The 21,250-nt window shown below is 34.4% G+C and overlaps 1 protein-coding gene and 1 long non-coding RNA gene across 3 annotated transcripts in view; one reads left to right on the top strand and one right to left on the bottom strand.

The window, feature by feature from the left end:
* The window catches only part of LOC149486210 (uncharacterized), a 493,671-nt gene that overhangs the window by 176 nt on the left and 472,245 nt on the right, over positions 1 to 21,250 (bottom strand). Inside the window, exon 2 of the long non-coding RNA XR_016316111.1 lies at positions 1,113 to 1,412. This is a non-coding gene — a long non-coding RNA (uncharacterized LOC149486210). The remainder of the gene's footprint in view (positions 1 to 1,112; positions 1,413 to 21,250) is intronic.
* The window catches only part of LOC149486225 (somatostatin receptor type 2-like), a 122,036-nt gene that overhangs the window by 34,385 nt on the left and 66,401 nt on the right, over positions 1 to 21,250 (top strand). The window contains exon 2 of one of the 2 annotated variants that reach the window (XM_089699556.1): positions 19,347 to 19,397. The exons of the other annotated variant lie outside the window; for it this stretch is intronic. The gene's annotated coding sequence lies outside the window, so the exon portion shown is untranslated. The remainder of the gene's footprint in view (positions 1 to 19,346; positions 19,398 to 21,250) is intronic. 2 annotated transcript variants of the gene reach the window in all.

The raw sequence follows: 21,250 nt of genomic DNA, 5'->3' as shown, positions 1-21,250 counted from the left end.
CCCGAATTATAAAATTTCGAAGTTTTGTTTGCCATATAATCGCAACTCCGAATTTCATTTGCCCATTTCTTCATTTGTAAGACGTTTTACAATCCAGACGAATGAGTTCCAGACATACGAAATCTAAATGCACAAAATCCAGATGACCGTAATCCATATGCACGAAAGCCAGATTTTTAAAACACAAATTTTTGAAATACAGTTGATTGATATCCAGACAAACAATGTCCAGATTTTTGAAATTCAAATAAACGATATCCAGCGAAACGAAATCCTTCCAGGGGGTCGCAGCACGAACCTAACCTAACCTACTGAATATATTTTAACACTTTAACCTTTCTGTAATGGGCAAGTAAAACAATAGCGAGTCGGTTCTGGCACTCGCCGGCCGCTACCGCGGCACGCTCGCTTCGCTCGCTCGGCTCGTGCGTGAGGGGGCACAGTTCAAACCTAACCTAACCTACTGAGTCGAATTTGACACTTAAACCTTTCTGTAATGGGCAAGTAAAACAATAGCGAGTCGGTTCTGGCACTCGCCGGCCGCTGCCGCGGCACGCTCGCTTCGCTCGCTCGGCTCGTGCATCGGGGGTCACAGTTCAAACTTAACCTAACCTACCGAGTCGAATTTGACACTTAAACCTTTCTGTAATGGACAAGTAAAACAATAAATTTACTTACTGACATGTTTATTTTCAGTCGATAGTAAAGGTATAATCACGATTGTATGGAAATCAAATAAAAAGATTATGAAAATCTGGCAATAGTTTATCTGTTATACGATTATATGGGAACCAAATAAAAAGATTATGAAAATTTGGCAATAGTTTATTTGGAAAATGGTACGATGGGAAACAAAAAAAAGTATTCTGAGAATCTGGTATAATGAGATCTGTATTATGAAAATACGGGAAACAAAAAAATACTTTTTAAAAATCTGGTTTTGGTGCATCTGGAAATTGATTCACCTGGGAAATTAAAAAAGGAATTTTAAAAATTTGTCATTCATTACATCTGTCTTTTAAAAGTTCTAACAACCGTTTTCGGGGTTTTAATATTCGGGTAATAGAAATTCGAGTTTTTAATAGGTTACCGTGTGCGCGCGGCGATTCTACTGCAAACTTGGACTGTCTCGCGCACTGATTTGTCAACTAATCGGGCGATCAGTTCAGGTGCCTAGCATTGTATGGCGGGGAGAGCGCGCTATGTACGGAATGACACGTCCGTTCTGTCGTGCATCGCGTCATTTATGCACTAGTTGGCCAACTGGTCCTGTCGTTCGGGCATGGATTGGACTGGAGGACTGAACGACCAATGAGGCAGACCAATTTGTGTGTATTGCGTCTATACACGTACTTTGAATGTGAGCGTAAACACAGTGGAGGGGCGTTCATTTTTAGATTAGACAATCTCTACTGAACTTGATGTTTAGGCGTCGCATTGTCATTTTGATATCAGCTGAGCACAATGGGAATTTCTGAATAAAATGTTTGTGTGAACGATCCCTAACAATAATCTAGCCTTCCAAATATTTTTTTTTTATTGCAAAAAAAATTTTCGCTTCTCGTATTTTTCTACTCGTCACGTTTATACCAAAACATTAGTTGTAAATATTTATTCATTAGAAGGTATACGATAATACTAGTAATTCATTGCTTGGCTAATGTGGCCTTGATGTTTGAATCACAATATGATACCCAAACACAAAACGATCAGTTGCAAATACCAACGTGTTCATTTTCGTTTATTTTGTTTATACAAACGTAAAGCGAATTCTACGAACTCGGAACAGCAGAGGAATAGTTTACTTTCTGAGCTCTATCTCTTTACCATGCATTTTCATATTTGTTATGATTTTCCTATCATTTAATACTTTTTTTTCAGTTCACAGCGTAAAAATTACACCAATTAATCCAGCCACTAATTAAAAACCAATGTATTATTTAATTATTTACATAGCTTGTTCCGCGTGCTACATAGCGGCTGTGAGGCGCCAGGGAGAGTGGGCAAGGCGAGGGGAGACGCGGGGGGGGGAGTGCACAAATCGGTGGTTATCAATGTCACGATAGTAAACACCCACTTGACGAGCGCTAATTAAAAGCCGATATCTTATCGAACGGGATCGCTTGTAATGCTTGCTGTGCTATGTACCCTGGAAGAAGAAGGAAAATGTAAAATTAAAAAAAAAGTAGCTGAAAAACACAAATAAAGTAAATATAACAGTTTTCTTTTACATACCTAAACTTTTTAACGTCACGCCAAATATAATATTATTAAATCCAATACAAGAAACACGCCAATATTATTTCTGTTACTAATTTATTAAAGAAATCGTGATATTTGATATTCAATAAGCGATACAGGATAAGCTGTAAACACAACCGATATGCCCATAAATTTATCCTCAACAAGTAGGTTTTTGAGCTTACACGGGGTAATAAAAAGGATTATTTGCGGGAAAGAATAATTAATCCATGAGATAAAGTGCGTATTTCGGAGAGAAGCTGTGGATTGACAACGTGTGAACAGTTGTTGTTTGCGATGGCTCAATCTTATGGGATGAATTTGATCGAATAGTGCTTTATTGTTTATGTTCATATAATATGTAGATCTTTTTAGAAATTAACATTTTACAAAACTTAACTCAAAAAATACATCCATAATGTAACGAAACTTTAATTATTAGAAACAATTAAACGCCCTTCAATTATTAATTCAAAAACATTTATTGAGAGTGAAATTATATCCGCATTAAAATTGCAAAGCCCCAATTATATAAAAAAAATCTTTCCCTGAATCTTTCACTTCTTACATTAGGTACTGTATGAAGACCTTATGACATGTATGGAATGTGGCAAACATCACATATCAAATTAACACATGTGGCATGAAGCACCCTTCATGCCACATAAATGTAAATCTCAGGCAAGTACAGATTTTTACGAAATATTTCAACAAATTCTTGCTAAAACGTGCTAAAAGCAAAATCATTTATTTTGAATACACGAGATTTCTATAGGAAATCAATGTAAATGTGACGTGACTTAACCAAGAGATCATATTGTAACGAACACGGTATTTTTGAATGTAGCGCTGATTTTAGACAGTCATTGTTTATTTTTTATAAAATATTAATAAACAAAAATTTTACTTAAATATGTAGTTACGGACAATATGTAATATTGCTTCTTAAGCTAAGAAGCAATATTCATGACAGTAAAAATACAATTTAACCATCAATCTCATAGTGAACAATATACATATTATGCAATTGAAAATATCAGTTTAGTTCGAATCGATTCGATACCATTGCAAAACACAATCAAAAGATAACATGAAGCAATGAATTCATATGCGAATAAACATAATTTTGCAAACAATATCGGTGTTAAAAGATAATAATCAGCTAATTGTGAGCAAATATTCCTCATGAATGTATAATTATGCGCATTACCGCTTGTGTTTGATAAGAGCTTATGTGTCGTGTTATACGAATTTCTACTCTAACTGAATCGATTTAAAGTTCAATTATATATTTGTGACCGCTATAGCTCTGCTATGGAGTGTTTGCATAATTTTTAGTCGAATCCTGCTTTGCATAAAGTCGTTAATGCTTTGGCATGTTTATGATATTATAACGTTCGAGCAATGACCTTCCTAATTGTTCATACTTCTCTACAAAATAAGTTACGTATAAACTTCTATAGAGTATTCTTTATTAAATCTTTGATTTTATTGTATTGTATTGTTTTGAGTTTATTAGCCTATTGGGCTATTGCCAATGTGCTGGGCAAAAGACTCCCCAAGGCGCTTCTGTGAATCGAAAACTCATGTTATTAAATTTCAATGATTTGTGATTTGGTCTACTTAATTAAAACTTTTAATGGGGGAAAATATTATAAATTAATTTGTACCAGTTACAATATTTCAATATATTATTCAAAATAACGAAGACTTACAACAGTCTTTAATTTAATTTGCGGATTTATTTCACAAAATCTTCGCTTCGGACGATTTCATTGTGACGTTTTAATGAAGGTATGTATTTCCCCAATTCTATTAATAGCCTCATTTACCTGAAGCTACCTGTATCTCAGCTGTATCTCAATCACTGTCTATAAATGTCCGTTGCCATGACAACCCGATATTGCAATCTTATCTACAAATAGTCATATAGCGTCCTTTTCAGTGAAGATTCTCAAACTTTTTACTACAATGAAATTTAATACTATGTTTGCAAAACTTTACATCCAAACTAAAATTTTCTTTATTTCTATTCAAAATGGGGATATTATAATATCATGAAATATATTTAACTTGTCACTATCAAAAAGTTGAAAAGTTTACTTACGTATGGATGAATATAACGACAAAGGTTATTTTATGTCATGGAAGTAAAATTTGAAGAGGGTAAATCAAGGGGTAGAATTTATAATATTAAAACCGCTGTCATGCGATGCCGTGAAATGCAAGGCTAGTAATTCTTTTCATTTTTTTGCGTGTTGACATGTTCCACTTAAATTTTATAATTTTCAAATTAGCTATATTACAGTTCTCCCTGATAATAATCCTTACTAATATTATTATAAATGCGAAAGTAACTCTGTCTGTCTGTCTGTTAATCAATCACGCCTAAACTGCTGAACCAATTTGCATGAAATTTGGTATGGAGATATTTTGATACCCGAGAAAGGACATAGGCTACCTTTTATTGCGAAATATGTACCACGGGCGAAGCCGGGGCGGACCACTAGTTAGAAATATTTTCGACCTCAAATTTTTCAGCATTTTTTGATAAAAAAATGTTTTTTGACTAAGTATTATGTAGTAATGTAATAAGTAGTTTTCTTCGCAGACAAACCTGGGAATTCAGTTAGAATGTAGTTTGAGAAGCTTACGGGTGTTCTTTGGGCGAGGGAGGGGAGTGGGAGGGACGGGGGGGGAGGTGTCGATGTCTAATTACATTTCCGATATTGCGATATTTCTGACTTGCTGTTACAATGGTTTTACAGTTTCAACCTGTTCTATTGTTCTCTGGCTTGTTTTCTCTTTGAGATTAGGGGATGCTTCTCTATTATCTGATAAAATTATCTATGTATTTTAGTCAAAGTTCTTATGTAGATGATTATAATAATTTCTTGAAATTGTCAAGTTTTTATACTAGTAAAATGTTACCGTGTACGCTAGTAAATCTATTGAATGAAACAGAACCATTCATAACTTTGCACAAAATCCAATCCAACTTTTATTTAGCCATGGCATTTTCAAGATATATTGTTTTGGAAAGTTTAACTTTAGCAAGTTAAGAAATGATTTAAAAGTGTTTAAAGTGATATAAATGATAAAGAGAGTAACAAGTGAATCGCTTCGTACACAATGGAATTAATCGCCTTTACAACTTTTAATTGGCTTTTTGTAACCGCTTGCCTAACTGGCGGGGAAAGGTCAGCCATGGTTGGAATAAATTATTTATTTTTTAAAGAAATATCCCCAAAACTATGAAGTGGGAGTCGAGCATGCTTCGGCACGAATTGGGCCAGCTCGCACCGGGGAAGGTACCACACTCCCACAGAAAACCGGCGTGAAATAGCAGCATGCAAATGCTGCTGTGTTTCGTACGGTGAGTGGGAGGTCCGGAGGCCCATCCTATTCCCTTCCTATACCTATCCTTTCCTTTATTCCCATCATAAATCCTATCCCTACCTCTTTTTAATGAACAACATGGCAGCGGAATTAAATTACTTTTTACCCCAGGAGGGTACCAACCTTCACAGTGTTGGAGAATCTCTTCCTGAGCATTCATGCTCGGGCTGCCCTGCGTACTCTGGGGAGGGCAAAATCCCGCTCAAGAATACCACCAAGCGCAAACGAGCACATAAGTCTGTGCCACCTTCATTGTCCGTAGACTTTTGCAATGTGAGAGGCCTGCATTCTAACCTGAATCCCGTCCATCACCACCTAGAGACAGAAAAGCCGGCATTGTTGTTTCTTACAGAGACACAAATTCGTTCACCTTCCGACACAACATATCTCTGTTACCCAGGATACAAACTGGAGCACACTTTCATCCCACGAGCTGGTGTGTGTGTGTTTGTGAGGGAGGATATTTGCTATCGTCGTCTTGTCGGTCTTGAGGGCACTGACCTATCAATTATTTGGCTCCGTGCGGACTGTGGTGACCATCCCCGCATCTACGCATGTTTGTATCGGTCACATAGTGGTGATGCAGAAACCGACCGTCTCATCGAGCACATCCAAACAACGGCTGATGCAGTACATGAACAGATCCCCTCCGCAGAAATAATTATCTTAGGCGATTTTAATGCCCATCATACCCAATGGTTGGGTTCACGTACCACTGATCATGCGGGGAGATCTGTACACAACTTCGCGATGGCTTACGGACTTACGCAACTGGTCTCCTCAATAACGAGACTACCCGACATTGCTGACCACACACCCTCTATACTAGACCTTCTGCTGACCTCCCATCCGGCTAATTATCAGGTAAAAGTCGAAGCCCCTCTTGGGACTTCAGATCACTGTTTAATTCGGAGTACAGTGCCAATCTTGCGTTCATCACGGCCCCGTTCACTTGGGAGTCGCCGCGTTTGGCACTATAGGTCAGCAGATTGGGATGGGATGCGGGAATTTTTTGCATCCTACCCTTGGAAGCAAGTCTGCCTTGCACCTGATCCAAGTGACTATGCTGACTCAGTTGCGGATGTGGTGCTGCAGGGAATGGAACTTTTCATTCCAAACTCTGTAGTACCCGTCGGCGGTAAGTCCCAGCCCTGGTATGGTCGTCCTTGCAAAATGGCTGCTCGCCTGAAGCAAGAGTGTTTCCATGCCTGGGCAGAAGCAATGTCTAATAAGGATCCAAATGCTAGTGCTCTCAAAAAACGGTACAACTCTGCTGCCAGGGCCTACAAGAGGAAAATATCCACAGCAAAGTCGGAGTTTATTGGCAGCATAGGCGAGAAACTTTTACGCTACCCTTCTGGGAGCCGTGCTTTTTGGTCACTCGCCAAAGCTGTCCAAGGAAACTTCTGCAAGCCCTCGCTTCCACCCTTGCGGCGGGAAGATGATACTTTAGCCCACTCCTCCAAAGAGAAAGCCGATCTTCTGGGTGCTCTCTTTGCATCCAACTCAACATTAGATGACAGAGGAAATGTACCGCCTACTATCATGCGGTGCAAGAGCTCCATGCCGAATGTGCATTTCAGACAGAATGCTGTGCGAAAAGCTCTCTTCTCTCTTGATACACATAAGTCGAGTGGGCCCGACGGTATCCCCGCCATTGTGTTGAAAAGATGTGCTCCCGAACTGGCACCGGTTCTAACTGAGCTGTTTCGGTACTCTTATAACACCGGCATTGTACCTGCCTCATGGAGGACTGCCTCAGTGCACCCGATCCCTAAAAAAGGCGATCAATCGGATCCAACCAACTACAGACCAATTGCTATTACCTCCCTGCTCTCCAAAGTGATGGAAAACATCATTAACAGCCAGCTATTGGGTTATCTGGAGGAGAACCAGCTGATCAGTGACCAACAGTATGGTTTTCGTCATGGACGGTCGGCTGGTGATCTTCTAATCTTCTTAACTCACCGATGGGCAAGTGCTGTTGAGAGCAGGGGGGAAGCTTTAGCGGTTAGTCTGGACGTTGCAAAAGCCTTCGATCGGGTGTGGCATCAGGCGCTCCTCTCGAAAGTTACAGCCTATGGACTTCCAGAGAAATTATGCAAGTGGATTGCCAGTTTTCTTACAGCGCGCAGTATTCGAGTCTTGGTCGATGGATCAAGCTCTGACTTATTACCTGTGAACGCTGGCGTTCCCCAAGGCTGCGTACTCTCACCCACACTGTTCCTTCTGCATATCAATGACATGTTACAAATTAGTAACATTCATTGCTATGCAGATGACAGTACTGGTGATGCTATATATACCGGCCGCACTAATATTTCTCTGGAACACGTCCAAGAGTACCGTAACATACTTGTGTCCAAAATTGAGACTCTTCTTGGAGAAGTCTCAGAGTGGGGTCGACAAAATCTTGTCCGATTTAACCCTGACAAGACACAAGTATGTCTTTTTTCAGCTAAAAAAGCACCATTTATCACGGCGCCCCTATTTGAGAACACTCCCCTTAGTATCAAGTCTAGTATCGGAATTCTTGGTGTCAATATTTCTGATGACGTTCAGTTCCGCTATCACTTGGAAGGCAAAGCTACACTAGCTTCCAAAAAATTGGGTGTCCTAAATAGAGCGAAGCAGTATTTCAGGCCTGAACATCTATTACTACTGTACAAAGCACAAATACGGCCTCATATGGAATACTGCTCCCATCTCTGGGCCGGGGCACCACAATATCAGCTCCTGCCACTTGATAGCGTGCAACGAAGAGCCGTCAGAATTATTGGCAAACAAGCACTTACCGATCGACTTGATTCTCTAGATTTGCGACGAGACGTTGCATGTTTATGCGTCTTCTACCGTCTGTATAATGGGGAGTGCTCTGAGGAGTTGTTTGAGCTGATACCTGCCGCGGAATTCCACAACCGTACCGCACGGCATAAGACCAAGTTTCACGCTCACCATTTGGACCTCTGGCGCTCTAGTACGGTGCGATTTACCCGCCACTTCATTCCGCGCACAACCAAATTGTGGAACAGCCTGCCTTCGGCGATATTCCCGAACGCCTATGACATCGAGGCATTTAAAAAGAGAATATACCTCCACCTTAAAAAGTCGGCAACACATCCTCGGACACGTCTGTAGATGCCTATGGGCTGTGGAATTGCTTACCATCAGGCGATCCACATGCTCGTTTGCCTTCTTTCATATAAAAAAAAAAAAAAAAAAAAAAAAACATACATAAAAGGAAATCATTGTATTATTTCGTATGTTGGACGTATTCTAAGTCTATGTGATATTACTTACTTACTTACTTACTTACTATCTGGCGCGGTGACCCCAAAGTGGGTCTTGGCCTCCGACAGCAAGAAACGCCACTTATCCCGGCACGGAGCGATGTTTTCCCAGTCTCTTCTGTGCAGTGCCACTAGATCGTTGGTTACTTGGTCTGCCCAGCGATACTTAGGGCGGCCGACTGGCCGGCGGCCTGAAGGACGTCCCAAGTAAGCCCGCTTAGCAGCACGATCATCTTCCATTCGCATTACGTGGCCTAACCATCGTAGCCTGTGCGCACAGGCTATGTGATATTAGTTCATTTAATTAGTTAACTGTAAGAAACTACTAGCTTACACTAAGAAACTTTGTTTTTATTGAACTTGAACAAAATGTATGCAAAATCTGTTGTATTTATTCTATTCTAGTATTGAAGGTAGTATCATATTATCATCAGAACTGCTGCGTCCGATAAAATAAAAAACAAAGATAAACATTTATTGAATGTTATTGATTAACTGCCATTTCACTGAAATACATATGAAAACATGACGGATATAAAATACATTCAAAGGAAATGTTATGATATTCAAAACAGAATAAAGTTACCGAATCACGCATTTGACATTTAAATAAATTGGGATTCATGTGCATTTGGACGGGCGATGTGTAAATATTCAAACAGCTCAATGCAATAATATCGTATTTGCTCACTGAAACATTATATAAACGGGAGTGTAATAAATATTAATGTTTTGTGAATTCTGTCGTGAATTTGTAACAAAATAGCGGTAATGATTGCTTCGATATTTTCATATCATTTGATTTGTCTGTATAAATTATTGTAAGTGTTGTTTACATTTATTTTAATAAAACAGTAATAAGAGAAGTACTACCTTGATGCTATGAACTTGAGCCAAAAAGCTCTACATTCTCAATATATCTCTAAAGTTCTATCTAATAATGTTTAGCTCTACGCACTTAAGTAGGTAGCTGCAGCTCTTCATACATATTCTAAAGTCGAAATTATAACACGATCATTTCAAACAGGGTAAGTTTATTCCAGCAAAGTGAGATTGGGTCATTAGTTTTAAATAATTTAATAACTAGCGGTCAAATTACTTGAAAGTTCCTTATCCCTTAACCCTGAGCCGTGACAGGACAGAAGGGCACTTGCAGAGCAAACTCAGCTAAACTCAATTACGGGACTGTTGATTTTGTTAATTAATACTTGATTTAGTATCGTGCTATCTATTGTTCTAAATTGTAGAACAAAACTCGTTTTAAACGAGTTTTGTTTATAATATAAGAACACTAGCTTACCGCCTGCGGCTTCGCCCGCTTTGTCTAAAACCTAATAAATTATATACTAAAACCTTCCTCTTGAATCACTCTATCTATTAAAAAAAACACATCAAAATCCGTTGGGTAGTTTTAAAGATTTAAGCATATTTAGGGACATAGGGACAGATAAAGCTACTTTGTTTTATACTACATAGCAAAGTAGTAAGCTTATAAATAAATTAAATTTATATAAAGTATATTCAGATTATGAAAAATAATCTTAATATTATGTAAATAAAAATTTATACTTATATTTGAATGCTAAATTAATAATATCTCTCTATTAATTATTGTTTGCATGTCTAAACCACTGCACAGTTTAGTTTGATTTATTCAATTTGCCAACCGAGACTAGACAACTTGTAACGAAAATTATAAACAGGGTGAAATAGGGTTCAACTTTTTATAACTTGGCTTCAGTAACAAATCAAATAAACTGTCACATATCTTCTATAATATTGAAATACGAATAGTTTTGTAAATATGAAACGCAAGCCCGTGAAAAGTTTCGTTGCATCGCGACAGGAAGCGTTGGCTGCCAAACGGTTTCAGAGCGTGGAGATGTTGACTATATCCATCGTAAAATTGCATGAAATCTCATGTGAAGCTATGTATTAGGTTTTTTATTGCTTCGAAAATTCTGTTACATACAAAGTTTATTTTCCTCCATCATTAGTTCTAAACGGATAATTAATCAGACTTATGTTTAAGGAACATTGTTACAATTGTTTCATAATTCGTAAGCCGTAGTGGCTAATTAAATCAAATCCATACGGTGACTAACTGATTTTATTCTATATAGTATAAGATACCTATCTTCATTAAGTTTTAGAAAGGACGTAGACTAGAAGTATAAGGGTTTTTGAACAATTAAATTAATTATGTTCTTTGTTCAATTGTACTTTATTCGTATCTTCAATTAATTAATTATTTTAATGAAAATTAAACCACCTACTGCGATATAGAATCTTCCATCTATCTATTTTTTAATCTTTCGTCTCGTAATCTAACTATTGTTTTAAATCAAATCATCTATTCAGCACTATTAGTAGACGTATCTACTTAAGATAGTGCCACGTCTATTGTTTAGACATTGAAAAGTAAACAAATAAAACATTGCAGACTCGCACTTGGCCAATATAATTAACATACGCCCATAAAGCAGCTATAAACCGTCTCATTTTCGTTTGGGACATAAACAAAACAATGTCACCTGCTTTTGTTTTACGATCCGATCCATGTTTGTATGAAAATGTTTTTTTGCTATTTTATTGATATTTGTATTGGACTAATAAGCAGTAAATAAACTGAATGCTGTCATAAAACTGTTTATTAAACTTCGTTGAAGACCAATTGTTGAAAATATTGCATTGAATGAAATATGTTTTGAAATTAAAGTTTTATGTCCTACAAGATAGGTATAAGGTAACATATTACTACATGTAATATGGTAAGTGGAATACTGTTCTTCACCCTCGTTTTCATTATTTTATTTAATCATAATGAATACTTAAACAATTAACTCATCATAAATTATTGTTGTTTTTTATTTAACTAAGGCTAAAAAAAACATAAATAATTTTTTTTATTGACTCCTTTGAATGGTATGGTATGAGGTAAACCAACGAAATGTATTATAAGAAATCTTTATGGTAATATCTAATTAGGAAGGTCACAGACCTCTCCAATCTCTAAGCCTTATTTGCTCACAATGTTTAGCTCTTCAGGCCTTTACATGAAACTCTCTCATAGTGATATATTGTGAGCTTTTGATCAAATGCCAATGTATTGAAATCTGACGGCGACATCAATCACTGACAGAACTTAAAGTGTCATCCCTTGATACTGAGTGATTGATTGACTTTTAAGACTACTAAACAAATGTGTCGATACGTTACTTTTTGGTCGTTAGTTTGGTTTTTTTTGCTAAAAAGTTGGATGATAGTTTATACTTTATAGTGTAAGCCTCTTTTTGTTTGATTTTGAAATGAAATCGTAATATACATGAAAACTTACTAAACCCTCTTTTTTATACAGGGCATCGACCACACAAGGTTACTTGTAAACCACCAGCAACCTCGCAGGACAAGATAGCTAACATCATAAGTAACAACATTTGTTCTACGACTATTGGCATAACGAAATAAATTATTTTTAAATGATTTTTTAAGCTTTTATTGTACTCTCCTAAAATTTGTAAGTCTGTGCGCCGACTGTCGCAGATAGGACAAGTTCAAAGGCGCTAGCGCCGCTCCGCCCCTACCTTCCCCCTCTCGTTAACGTAATTTTTGGGATGCGCATAGAGTTTATAATATTCAAACGGAAATTAAATGAATTTTTATTTTTGTTTGAAAATAAAATCTAACAATTTATCAAAAGTCGTAGAACAAATGTTATTACTTATGATGTTAGCTATCTTGTTCTGCGAGGTTGCTGGTCTTTTACAAGTAACCCTGTATAAATCAGCTAGTTCTAATAAATCGAATTGGTCTTTTTAATCTTGAGGTGAAGAGAGAAGTCACTGGAAAGTTATGAAAATTATATTTTTATTCATTCTAAACGGTCGTGAGGTTTTGAATTATTCAACATGTCTCTCAAAGTTAAACAATGACAAGAAATCATTATTCAATGTTTATTCTTATTCTAACAATAATTTCCATTAGGAGAGTGAACGCGACTGTCTATTTTCAATAACAATATATATTTCTCAAGGCAAGATGTTTATGTTGAGTTTGGGAATATAGAAGTTATATTGTTATGTTAAAGTTAACAATATCGCGGGAAAGTATTCGAGCTTATCTTCAGTTACAATAACATTCTATTTTCCTTCTTATTCTTGAGTTATACTATTGTATACATAACTGAGAATCGCATATTTTATTGTACGGGTTATTGGTGTTATTGTTTTAAGTGTTTTTCTTCGAAAGCATGTGTGTATAATAATATATGCGTGCGATACTATAAACAGTTACCGAATTCTGCCATCTAAGACGAATTTTTGTGAAAAAATATTATAAAATGTTATAAATTAATGTATACAGTGTCCCGATATCAGTATACGAAGCGCCAAGGGACTTTAGTAAGTAGTTTTGCAAACACTGATCACGTAAAAAATACTTTTATACAACAGAATTACGTCAAAAAATTTTTTCTAAATTTTTCATTAAAATCCATGTTTTCTTCTCTAGCTTCGCGCAGCCGGCATATTATACCGCTTTGCTAATGTGAGCATTTTGTCTATGAAAAAATAATCCACGTGCTCTTATGGTTCACAAAATTCAAGAAGACAAAAATAATATTTTTGACAGTAAGTTTGGTCCTCATTTAAAATTTTATATGAGTTTCGTAGAGCCTGAGCTAAACACAACTAAAAACGAATTTTAGTTGTAGCACGTCGTTCATTATGCAATGCACGGTACATTACATTACTCGTACTAAATGTTCTATGACGAGATTTGGAGACCGTAATTAAATGATATCATTAACTTAACATGGCGTTTTAGCAGAATTTCCAACATTTAAGAGCTCTGTGCTACTTCTCAAATGTAAAATGTGAGAGTGTAAAATTTTTAAGAGCATAACAACAAATTTTAAATAATTATATCGGTCGGTAAAATAACCCAGATGAAGGGTAGTAATATAAGGGTAAAATAATAAAGGTAGAGTGAAGCTTTTGTAGATTAAAAGATAAATAGTACGTAATATTTGTAACGAGATTATTGATAGATTCAAAAAATCCATTCTAATTCTAATATTCTAATTCTAATTCTAATCCATACTAATATTATAAATGCGAAAGTAACTCTGTCTGTCTGTCTGTTACTCAATCACGCCTAAACTACTGAACCAATTTTCATGAAATTTGGTATGGAGATATTTTGATACCCGAGAAAGGATATGGGCTACTTTTTATCCCGGGAAAATAACGCAATCCCGGAAATCCCACGGGAACGGGAAATATGCGGGTTTTTCTAATTCGAAAACTATTCTAACTCTGAAGCTTTCAAGCTATTGTAGCTTTTGAAGCTATTGAAGCTTTCAAAAATAATTAATCTATGACTTAAGACTATTTCGACTATAGCTATTTTGTACTTATCATTATTTGAAATTATGGAAATAACAAAATTAAACATTTACGCATATGGAAAAGTAATTACGAGGTTTCCTGCTTGCCAGTAAATCTCTAAATCACGTAGACTTTATCAAGTAAATTAGAAATGTGTAGCGTGCATTCACAATTTGGAACACCAATTATTTTAGTTAATTCTTCATTATTTAGTTACTATGTTTTTCAAATAGCTATTCATATGTTAAATTATTAGATATGTTTGTTTGTTAATCCGTCACGCAAAAACTGCTGAACCAATTTTCATGAAATTGGGTGCACGCATAGATAATAACTTGCACTAAACATATACAATAGTTTGTATCCCATAAATCCCACGGGAACTATGCGCTTGTTCGTTCCACTGCGCGGGCGAAGCTGCGAGAGAAAAGCTAATAGTCTTAATCAATTAGTTATAATAATATTTGAATTCAGTCTAATAATGTTTCCGATTAATAGCTCACAATCTTAGCTCACAATAATATCACGCTGCAAATAGACTTACATAAACACACGTATATAGTATCAACAGTTAATTACCGATTCGACCTACATTTCCCTATACAATATTAGTTTCAGCAATCAGGCTAGGATATCCTTTGATGACGATATTCAGCCATTTTAATCGTAGCAATATGATACTTAGACGGGGTTTCCTTCATGTATTAATTGATATAGTATACGTAGACACGGCACGTGGATGTGTGTAATGAGGTATAATTATTACTTGTTTATTTGGTTATTATGTATTGTAAAAATGTTTGAGTAAGGAATAAATTAATTGATTTCATTCTCAATACATTCAATAGATTTCCAGTTACTTCTTTATCAAATATCGAGCATTATGCTCGCCAAGAAACCAGTCCTTTATTAATCTTGACATTACTTTGTGAAACGAATACGAATAGACGTTTATTATCATTAACGTATTAAAAAGAAGAATAAATAAAAATTAGTGAAAGTTTTTACATCGTTTTAACTTAAAATTATTAGGTTAGTTTTTTAAGTCGGAAAACACAAAATCTGTAAAGCTATATTTAAACGGTAACTTAGGTATAACATTTTTTCGTGTAAATCCCTCAGAGATTTCTGAGAAAAATCTTACGAGTTTGATAAAATTAAATTTTGTGTTCTACGTTAATTTACTGAAAAATTATCTAGAACTCCGTGATATAATTTTAATAACATTACATTGTTATGAGACTACGAAAAAACTTTAGACAAAAATAATATGATTTTATTAAATACGCAACATTCTATGACAGAAATATAAACGATAAAATATATGAAGAGGAAAAGTTTTCATAAAGGGATAAGAGTTATAAAATGTTCTCGATTAGGTACGTAAAAATGGATTTCATTTTAAATTTTTTAATCATGTGTCATTGAGGATAGATTGAATTTAAAAAAAAAGACTATTTTTCGTCACGAAATAAAAATTGAAGGTGCAACATTGGACACGAATTTGTATGTAGTTCAGATGCCATATAAAGGAAGACGTTTGCCAAGTCAACTAGTGTTTAAATAAAAATAATAATAATAATAACTGATGTTCTTGCTTACCCCACAAAGAAGATAATATTAATGTTTCGCTAGAGTTTATTTGTTCTGTTATTAAAACTTTTCAACTCGAACTACGCTGTGTTCTTGTGGTGAGCAATTTAATTTTGAAAAGCGTTGATTTTTCAGCTATTTATTATCTTCTTACCACCCAGTGCGACTCGTGTAGAAGTGTAATCGTTTTATTTATTGGACAGAATTGTACTTTACATCCTTCTAGTCATAAATTATTGAATGTGAAAATCACAAACATCACAAATTACAAACACTGGAAAGTTAACGATGAAGTATTTTTAAACAGTTGAATATATTTCTACTACATTTTATTCGTATACAAAACAGTATTTATAATTGTTTATGTAAACAATACGAAAATAGAAAATATGTTTATTAAAATTATATAATTGTATTCATAACATTATTATCATCTATTTATAATGTTTTTGGAGTCAGTTTATTTTATATTCATCTCGTAAGTGCAAAAACTAGGGACAAAATGTTAGTAGGTACTCGTCAACACAATCAAAGCAAATTAGAACAAAATACGTAATTTTACAAGTGCGTAATCCACCTGAACATCTTTATAAAAACACAAAAAACTAAGAGCCAAGTAAAAGCTTTTTCAGTCTTTATTAAAAGCAGAACTTTCACGCGGTAAAAAGTTTTGTTAATTCCGCTCTTAAAATACATTCTGTTTCATTATATTTGAGGATTTTGTGTAGTCTATTTTTATTTTTATTGAAAATAGTACTTTTTGTAGCGGTCTTGTAGAGATATAGAGATCATCATTTTAATAGCGCTATTGATATAAAATTTTCGTTTCACATAGTAATATTATATTACCTATATTATGTACTAGGTACTTCCAAATTATATCCATTGGGCCGGCAAGTCAAATAGACCGATTCCCTTCGCAATTAAGAAATAATATTACAATCGTCCTACTTCCACATGTTCTTTTATTCATGTCTTATTCAGACCAATTATTTATTATTGAAGCGGATAAACTTTATTTTACTGTGTTTTGGTTAAAATACGATTCTAAACCAAACGATAATAATTGCACTAACAATAAAAATAATTTACCTTTGAATTTGATATTTTTGGTTTACAGGCATTCAAATTCGACCACTAGTCGATTCGATCGAGTATCGTGAACGAATGTTTTATATTCTTTATAAATTTATAATTTAGCTTTATCAATGCGTACAGTGAAATTAGAAATTATAAATAGAATAAGCCAATAATAAACATAAAACATTTTACTTTTTCTTTGAATCCAACTTTGTTCGCGTTATTTGTTAGACTTCTCAATGTTACGCAATATTTTGAATTTTTGCCATCCATTTATTATCTGACTAGTGGTCCGCCCCGGCTTCGCCCTACCTACATGTTTAAACTATCCCATCTCTCAAGTTGGATCGAACTGCACATGGTGTGCGAATTTTGTTATTATCGGTTAAGTGGTTTAGGATTCCATTGAGGACAAACATTGTGACACGAGATTTATATATATTAAGATTTATAGATTTTTGTATATAAAAGAAAATTTTAACATTCAATTGCTCTTAAGTGTTGTAAATGACTTGTAAAGTGTTTACTTCATTAATTGTTAGACGTCTTCAATTGAATAAGATGTACTTGAAAATCTATTTAAGTGAACAAAGAATACATACACAAATGACAAATGTTTATTTCACGTAATGTTATGTTACTTTATAATTAAATATTCTTATACTGAAAAACAATATATAGAAAATAATTGCATAATCTACCAACGATAGCCGTTCAGCCTGTTCTTCATTGTTTATACATATAAATACAAACGCCATTAAAATCACACTTAAACATTACAATAGTAAGGTGAAGATAGAAATCTTATTGACTAGCACGTACATGGTTTTGTTTGCAATCCACGAACACAAGTAAGTGCATTGTGCATCGTCTGGAAAATTGCATACAAATAAATAAGTTTGCTAGTGTGACCGCGTGATGGATCTGGTGTTATTGGATATATAGGTTCGCTAGAAAGTGATCAAGTTAGAAGTATAGTAATGACAATCTAGCAACTGCTGTGATGGGTTTTGAAAGGTTACAATAATCACGAGTGTTACCGTATATTTTAAATGTTATGGGTTTCATTTCTGCTAACAACGAATATAATTGGTGTTTCAGTGATAGCTTATTTATCGAGGTAGGCTATATGCTTTAAATGATAACGCTAAGATCAGTAGGAGCGGAGCAATGCGGGTAAAACCGCGGGGTAAAGCTTGTATACAAACAAGAACAAGGAACTTCTAAGCTAGTACTATTTATATCATATTATATTTAAAAAGCTGTCCTTGGAGGAAGATTAAAGTAATATTTAAGGATTTTAAAAATGATTAAAGACGTGAAAGATAAATATGAGTGGAATGTACTTTATTCTCATTAGAATTTCTTTCGTAAAATAGGTATTTTTTAATGTTAATATTTAACATTCCTGAAATCTATCTTGCACGAATACCTATCTTGATAAAGAATATTTCAATGGAAGATGAGAACATTGAACTATACTCAGTTCATTTTTGTTTTCTATATTAACGAATAATGTGTCCTGAAATAACTTAGAGTGGAACAATGTGCAAAATTCCCAATCCTATTATAAGGCCATTATCACGATTTTCATGGATGGTGAATCTTTGTTACTGCACAGAAATGAGCAGTGTAGCGTAGATTGGTTTTCGGAAATTAGTTTATAGTGTGAGCAAGAATATAGTGATGATCTATGTTTACATAATTATGTATATAAGCAGTCGTAAATACATAATATGATTTCAATAGCGTTCTTTATGCGCAGAAGTATTGTTTGCTTGGAAAATGTATCTGTAATATTACTATTATTTTCGAATTGTTTTGGCACAACATAATATAGATAAGGGGATATGTTTAGAAACTATAATATCTCGTCACTTATATTATATTCAGTAATAATACACCTACTTTATATTTGCATTAGAGTAAAGCAGCTGTCTATTCATCTATTACATTTTCATGGTCTTATTTTAAAATAATAATAAAACTTCAACTAATGTAAGTACGTAAAATAATAATTTAGATCTAAATGTTACATCATGGAAAACCCAATTTATGAATAGAGACGGGAAAAAATAATCAACTCCCACATTATTTGCTTCCGTATAAATAAATTGACCAAATGACGGAAATATTTTTGATATAAAATATTTAAATCTTAAATACGTAGTAAATTGGCTTACAAATTATCTATGAGTATTTCTGCTTATGTCTTCTGTCGTTTTAGATTCATAGAATAGAAAGTACGCTTGTAAGATAAATGCCATAATCTCTGAGTACGCCATGTTGGAAATTCGTTTAGTAGGATCTTCGTTAGTATAATTTTACTAGTGTTTAATTATATTTTTTGTTACAGATTTGAAGATCAAACGAAAAATCAGATATCCACCGCAGCAGAAAACTAATGGTATGTATGTTTGTTATTGATTACTTGATTAGCATAGTGAACTTTTCTTTCGACTTTATTTACACTTCAGATTTGACTTCATCTTTCGGCGGTTTCATGAGTACAATCCAGATTCCATAAATACATAAATAGTTCAATATACTAATTGATACTTACCTTACTAAGATATAGGAAAATTAATAAGAAATCTGTATTTTCGGTAGTGAGAAATTATCATACATTCATGTACGTACTTTTGCATACCTTAAACCTTCTAATAAATTACACGTCAGAAGCATTAGCCATCCTCCACCATAAAAAGGTGTTCGCAACTCAACTCAATGACTGAGCAGTTAAAATCTAATTTTGTTTGTGATCCAAAAACTCTATAAACAGCGGCAAGTAAACCGACTTTATTTATAATTTATCGCCGTCTTTAAATAAAATTAAGTGAATAATTGGATGTTATTCTTTAAAATCTCCAAACAAATAGCTGCGGCGCGAATTAGGCGTATCTTTCGCAAGCGCTGGCTCCCCGCCAACTTCTCAAATTCTCAAATGTTTTCTTATTCATACGAATGAATAGAAAGTAATGGGGTTATATTTATTTAATGAAGTAGATTTTATTGCTTGTTCCCGCGGTATTTGTATTTGCATTCGATATTTTTTTGTGACATTGTATAATTTTGTACGATTCTGAATTTCATATACCTACAGCCGTTAACTTCTTCTTTCTGAATCAATGCTTATAATATGAACAGCATCAAATTTTTTCCAAAGCTCTTGATTATTTATAAGAGTGACTTATTGTCTATTATTTAATAGTGGTCATGGACTGAGATAGCAACAATTTTAACATTGATCCATAAAGTTCTCATCTAAAGTAGTTATCACTACTTTCCTATAGCTGATAAAACTAGCTAGCTTTTTCTTATTTCCTGTTTGTTTGTCACGCGTAAATTGAAACACAAGATACCCATAGCATCTGTGCATGAGTTAAATCTGTTCAACGAAGTAATTTAACTGAGTGATTACATTTGCTCGGATCGGATTCAGTTATCCCGGAGTATCAGCAACATAACTGGATTGTGCTGATTGAGAGGAAACTCGAACAAACGGTCCGATCGAGTGCGAGTTTGCATCGAGTTGCGGTAGTAATGACTCGAATTGTAATTATTGCGTGATTGCAAGCTGATGGGTCATGAAACTGATGAAATGACTGTTACATATTGATGGATGTATTACAAAGGTACTTAATAATACGAATTGTATGTTGCGTTAAAGTATGGGACATAACAAGTCATTATTTTTGATTTTAATAATATAGTTTAATTAAAATCGTCGGTTCATTGGAGGGAGTTTAACGAATAGATTAATAAAATGACTATTATGCTTGTGATTAATTTATTTGTCTGTGAAATCGTGTTTTGTTTAGTTCTTATATGAAATAATAAATATAAAATTGAATAAAATATCTTTTGTACATTAAAATGTCGAATTAAATGATTATATAATCATCCAACGGAAACATATAAATAGATAATTGAGCCGTGGATTAAATTTAAATATGAGATAAAATCACGTTTCCTGTCTGACCGCGACCGCGCGGACTGAAAATTATAATTTTATAATCCAAATGAGATAGGAAATTTTATGAATTTTTAGATGAATAAATTTGGAACTTCTTCAGTGCTTAAACCACTTGAATCATTAATTTAGTGCAAAGAAATCTCAACTAACACATCAAGTAGGTATAAAATCAGTATTGTAAAGTGTTAGTTATTTATGTGTATTCTGGACGGTATCCTTTTCCTTACCTTAACTATTTCTTTCCTTTTTTTCCCCCAACTGAATTATATTCTTACAAAGTCGGC

This window comes from Colias philodice, chromosome 9 (genome assembly GCF_061535455.1).
Source record: "Colias philodice isolate Cphi_HAF_F1 chromosome 9, ilColPhil1 Martin Lab GWU primary, whole genome shotgun sequence".
NCBI lineage: Eukaryota > Metazoa > Arthropoda > Insecta > Lepidoptera > Pieridae > Colias > Colias philodice.
Note: the sequence above shows the minus strand (reverse complement) of the source record. Positions and strands in the feature narration are given on the sequence as shown.